The following is a 6,609-nucleotide window of genomic DNA, read 5'->3' as shown; positions in this document are numbered from 1 at the left end:
TATTAATAATACAGACATGACAATGAGCATTAATTATTACACTGCAAATGTAGCAATACAAATACCAATAGAAATAGCACTATTGATAATGAATAATACCAATAATTTACCTCTATTATCAACAATACAGTTGTTCAAATGCAACAATACATATATGTAATGATAACTAAAGATACAAAAGAAAGCAGAAAAATGGTGGGGAAGAAAGAGAAGCCAGCTATATTAACCTTGTTAGATTGTTATAGTAACAATAGGTTAAGCTTTGTCAGTGTGCCATGTGTTACCCAGTTTACCCTAGGGTAACAACGTTGATTTATGTTTGATGAAACATGATTATATGCATGAGTGTATGTATGTATATGTACTTGTATATGTACAGTATGTGTATATGTATGTTTGTACAGTGGATGTATATGTACAGTATGTGTATATCTGTGTTTGTACAGTGAATGTATATGTATAGTATGTGTATGTGTTTGTTTGTACAGTGAATGTATATGTACAGTATGTGTATATGTACACTACCGTTCAAAAGTTTGGGGTCACATTGAAATGTCCTTATTTTTGAAGGAAAAGCACTGTACTTTTCAATGAAGATAACTTTAAACTAGTCTTAACTTTACAGAAATACACTCTATACATTGCTAATGTGGTAAATGACTATTCTAGCTGCAAATGTCTGGTTTTTGGTGCAATATCTACATAGGTGTATAGAGGCCCATTTCCAGCAACTATCACTCCAGTGTTCTAACGGTACAATGTGTTTGCTCATTGGCTCAGAAGGCTAATTGATGATTAGAAAACCCTTGTGCAATCATGTTCACACATCTAAAAACAGTTTAGCTCGTTACAGAAGCTACAAAACTGACCTTCCTTTGAGCAGATTGAGTTTCTGGAGCATCACATTTGTGGGGTCAATTAAACGCTCAAAATGGCCACAAAAAGAGAACTTTCATCTGAAACTCGACAGTCTATTCTTGTTCTTAGAAATGAAGGCTATTCCACAAAATTGTTTGGGTGACCCCAAACTTTTGAACGGTAAGGTATGTTTGTACAGTAAATGTGCGTGTGGGTGTACAAACTTTGAGTATGTAGGTATGTACTGTATTTGTGTATGTATGTGGGAGCATAGGTACCTATGTATGTATGTATGAATAACGGTGTGTATGTGAGTATATGTGTATTTGTATGTACAATATATTTGACTCCCAGTGTGTGTGGGAGCCAGAGTACGGCCCCAGCCACCCAGAGAGCCCAACCCACAAACAGCAGGTGTGGCGCCCAGGAAACAAGGGACCACCGGCCCCACGCAGCCAGGCCGGCCAGCTACAGGAACCCCAGAGCCCAGCCTACCGTGCCGCCCGGAAGAGCCAGTAGCAGGCCACAGACAGACGCGCCCGGCAGAGGACAAGACACGGGAGAAGCAGGGGACAGCCAGCCCTCAAGCCAGCGATTGACCACACACACGGGCAGAAAGGCGGGACGCCCCGCCCGAGGGGCCCAGAGACTCCCCGCGACCGGACGGGAAGACCGCCCCCGCCCTACCAGCAACCGGGCCCCCACGAGCCCACCCCCCACCCCCGGAGAGCGAGGCGCAGCCAGCCCCAGGACACTCCACCCAAGTCGGCCGTCGCAGGACTGCCCAGCACGGGGCCACGGGAACCACTAACCCCACCGGCAGAGACCCCAACGATGGAGATGGAACAACAAGCAACCGCTCCGTCGAATCCTCCCCTGAGGGAGGGGGAAAAAAATAAAATAAAATTAATTAATTAATTAAAATAAAATACAAATAAAAATAATAATAAGTGTTACAGAGGTTGAGGAGAAGGGACAAGTTGCTCCTTGAGATTACAGAAAAAATAAGTAAGTCATTCACAAAAAAATATCAATATACTTCCTTGTCCAAATTATTTGATTTGATAAAAATTAAAATAAACATTTGGTGTCTTACCTCCCTGTATTTGAATTTAAATTGCATGCACTATCCTCCATGAAAACCTACTTTGTATCTGTGTACCTACCTCTGTTTTGTCTAAAAGTCTATAGTTAAAAAAGTAGTTGATCTTGGATATGTAATCCTCTGTATTGGCAGCCACATTCATTCATTCATTCATTCATTCATTCATTCAGCAGAGCATCAAAACAACTTCCTTGCATCTGACTATAAAAACAATACAAACGTTGGCTTTCTTGCTGATGGGACAAACTGTACATCTGTTAGCTCATGATTGCCCCCACTTCATATTGACTCACAGTTTGGCAAGTCAGAGTACCACACAAGGCGCTGTAGTACAGTGCCTCTTTTCTGTATTTCAAGTTTGATTATCAAGACTATTAATGTCACACTTACATTAAAAAAAACATTAAACAAGCTGTAGATTCGACAGAGTACAAACTACAAAATCATGGTGTAAAAGTGTTGTTTGTGCAAATATAATGATTTTTACTCAAATTAATGTTTGAAAAAATTGTAATCGTACAGAAAATGCATTTACAGTATAACAGTTCACAGCATAACCCAGTTTAATGGACAACTATTAATATTTACATAATGTTTTTATGATTAGTTTTCTTTATATTTCATCATGATGAGTCAGGGAAGGGCAATCAGGGTAGGGAGGTGACGCACAACTGATAAAAAAATAAAACCATAACATAACTATTGATATATTAGTGGTGCGTTCCATTTGTACGGGAATGTCGGAAATTCTAAGTTCGTAGTCGGAATTTCAATTGAAATTCCCCTCAAGGTCGGATTTCCAACTTGCAAAGTGGGAAAACTCTCTCACCACCCCTGAGTTGATTTCAAAGATGGTTGCTCTGAATGTAAACAATAATATTAGTTTCTACAATATCCGTTATTAGCACTCCTGATTCCATATACGATGTACTGTTGAACGTTTACAGTATATATGGTAACGTTACTGTAGCGTAAATTAAATGTATTTCATGTGGCTTATAAGTTTTACATTTCTAGCAATAGCGTCTGTGTTTCCTCTTCATCCACCGTGTTTGAATGCTGCAGAAATAATGCATATTTTTCCATAAGTTGTTTATATTCAGACAAGGCAAGCGCAAAAATAGCTTTCGTGGACGTGGCCATCTTGATTTCCGACCTCGTAACTGGAACGCTCACAACTCGGTTGTGACGTCATTCCGAGCGCCGACTTCCAACTTCCGAGGTATATTGAACGCAGCATTAGCTATATGCTACATGCTAATGCGACCAAAGTTTTGTTCATTTACAACGCATTATCTTTTTGCTGGCGCACTATCATAGCATTTGTCATGAAGGTATTGATACATTCTAAATCATGATGTAATGTCCAATGTGTCCAAACTGTCATGTGGAATTACCCAGCACTCTGTTCTGGGGCCTGTATTATTTTGTTGTACCTGATGCATCTTGGTCGGTTGATTTGTGGTTTTGAAAATGTGTTTTTTATTTCTATGCAGATGATATTTAACTGTATCGCTCTTTCAAAGAGTTTCACTTTTTATCTGAGTTCTTGGAATGTGTATCCTGTATCAAACACTTGGTGTCATCAGTGGCAGGCAAGAAGTGCACTGCCCTCTTGGACACTGGGTCCTGGTGAGGCATGATATTGTTTCTGCAGGAACTTTGCTGTAGGCTACAGTGGTGCAGCTGAGAACTGTGACTGACGCGCTGGCACCCATGAGAGGGAAAGCACTGTTCCAGTTTGTGGTGGGTGGCCATGCGGTCTCTGCATCCATGTTGTAGACTTCTTAAGAGGAGCCATTCTGGACCTAGGCAAGAGTTCCCCGTTTCTCCCGGGGGGAAGTGGTGCAGTTGTCATCCACCACAGAGTGTTCGACATCTACTGCAGTGACAGCCAGCAGTGGAACGGCAGACGGATGAGGAGAAGCAAACTTTTGCAATGAAAGACATCTGGGTAAAGAACTGTGAGGGTCTAATCACCAACAGCAGGAGAGACCAGGGCAGTTGCTTTTGGAGTTTAAGGACATTTTTGCTCTGGAAGAAAGTGAAGTGGGCTTGACTCATTTGGTGCAACACACCATAAACACTGGGGAGGCTCAGCCCTTCTCCTTGCTCGCCAGGAGGCTGCTGACAGGGAGCTGGACGAGATGCTAAAAGCCAGCATAATAGAACCCTCTGATAGCCCCTGGGCCTCTGCTGTGGTGATGGTGCCCTAAAAGAACAGCTCGAAGATATGTTTTTGTGCCGACTCCAGACCACTGAACAAAGTTACCAGAAAGGACTTATACCCCCTCCCCAGGATTGACGAGTCCTTGGACTTGGTGGCAGGGTCTGCATGGTTTTCCTCACTTGACCTCAGGAGTAGGTACTGGCAGGTCCCACTCTCACCTGAGTCCAAGCCAAACACTGCCTTCTGCGCCACTGGAGAACTGTGTTAGTTTAAAGTAATGAGCTTTGGCCTGTGTAATGCCCCAGCCACATTTGAGAGGTTGATGGACAGTGTTCTAGGGTGCTTGGTCTACCTCGACGACCTGTCAGTCTGCCAGCCTGGATGCACTATAGGAAGTGTTGTGGAGAGCGGCAACCGCAGGCCTGAAGCTCCTTCCTGACAAGTGCCACTTCATGAGGAGAGAAGTGGAAGGTTTTTTTCTTCAGCACGCTTGAAGAAATTATCCATTATGTCAAGAGCTGGCCCACAGCTGCCGACTATTAGAGGAGGTTTGTGAGAGGACTTTTTTCTGTTGCGAAACCCTCTTCAACCTGTTGCGGAAAGATTGTAACTTCAACTGGAATAAAGAATGTCAACCCAGCACTGCTCTCTATCTTGGACATGGACATGGGAATTGATAAGATTTTACCGGTTCCAATTCCACTTTCGATTCTGCTTAACCATTCGGTTACTTAACGATTTTCTTATCGTTTCTTATTTGGAAAAAACTGAAAAAAAGATGGATTAGCCTCAATTGTGTTTAGTTTAGAGGTAACTTGACCTCACAAAGCCCAAAGTGAGGTCACATAAGTAGCATAGAAGAAAAAAATGAAGAAAAATAAATATTGTTCTAGAATTTAACAAAATAAATCATGTGGAACTTACACAAGAATTTAGTAACATGTGATATTAACGCATTACATACTCAATGAGATATGTCAAACATTGACTTGTTATAATTTTGATGATTATGGCTTACAGTTTATGAAAACCTCAAATTGAAAATCACAGGAAATGTGGGGTTTCAAAAAGTGTTCACCAGGACCATCAAAATGATAATGAAGGCTTGACGTACCAATCATCAATCAATCAATGTTTACTTATATAGCCCTAAATGACGAGTGTCTCAAAGGGCTGCACAAGCCACAACGACATCCTCGGCTCAAATCCCACATCAGGGCAAGAAAAAACTCAACCCAATGGGATGATATTGAGAAACCTTGGAGGGGACCGGTGCAATGGGCATCGAGTGGATCTAGCATAATATTGTGAGAGTCCAGTCCATAGTGGATCTAACATAATAGTGTGAGATTCCAGTCCATAGTGAGGCCAGTAGGAGATCATCTTGAGTGGAGACAGGTCAGCAGCGCAGAGACGTCCCCAACTGATGCAGAGATGAGTGGTCCACCTTTGGGTCCCGACTTTGGACAGCTAGCGCAGCATCTGTGGTCACCGAATCTGTGCCCCCCCTCTCCAAGAAGGAGAGGGGAGAATAGCAAAAAAGAAACGGCAGATCAACTGGTCTAAAAGGGGGGTCTATTTAAAGGCTAGAGTATACAAATGAGTTTTAAGATGGGACTTAAATGCTTCTACTGAGGTTTGATTGATTGATTCAGACTTGTATTAGTAGATTGCACAGTACAGTACATATTCCGTACAATTGACCACTAAATGGTAACACCCGAATAAGTTTTTCAACTTGTTTAAGTCGGGGTCCACGTTAATCAATTTGTGATATAAATACAGTATATACTATTAGCATAATACAGTCATCACACAAGTTAATCATCATCACAGTATATACATTGAATTATTTACATTATTTACAATCCGGGGGGTGGGATGTGGAGGGGGTTAGGGCGGGGGGGTTAGGTTTAGTTGATATCAGCACTTCAGTCATCAACAATAATATCATCTGAGAAATGGACATTGAAACAGTGTAGGTCTGACTTCGTAGGATATGTACAGCGAGCAGTGAACATAGTGAGCTCAGAAAGCATAAGAACAACTATATACATTTGATTATTTACATGTGATTATTTACAATTAAGGGAGGTGGGATGTGGTGAGGGGAGGGCGTTAGTCTAGGGTTGTAGTTGCCTGGAGGTGTTCTTTTAGTGCGGTTTTGAAGGAGGGTAGAGATGCACTTTCTTTTACACCTGTTGGGAGTGCATTCCATATTGATGTGGCATAGAAGGAGAATGAGTTAAAGGCCTACTGAAACCCACTACTACCGACCACGCAGTCTGATAGTTTATATATCAATGATGAAATCTTAACATTGCAACACATGCCAATACGGCTGGGTAAACTTATAAAGTGCAATTTTAAATTTCCCGCCACACTTCCGGTTGAAAAAGCCTTCGGAGGATGACGTATGCGCGTGATGTAGCCCGGGGAACAGAGGTATGCCTTACCCATTGAATACAATACAAAA

Source organism: Entelurus aequoreus, linkage group LG06, assembly GCF_033978785.1.
Source record: "Entelurus aequoreus isolate RoL-2023_Sb linkage group LG06, RoL_Eaeq_v1.1, whole genome shotgun sequence".
NCBI lineage: Eukaryota > Metazoa > Chordata > Actinopteri > Syngnathiformes > Syngnathidae > Entelurus > Entelurus aequoreus.
This window is presented reverse-complemented; position numbering follows the sequence as displayed.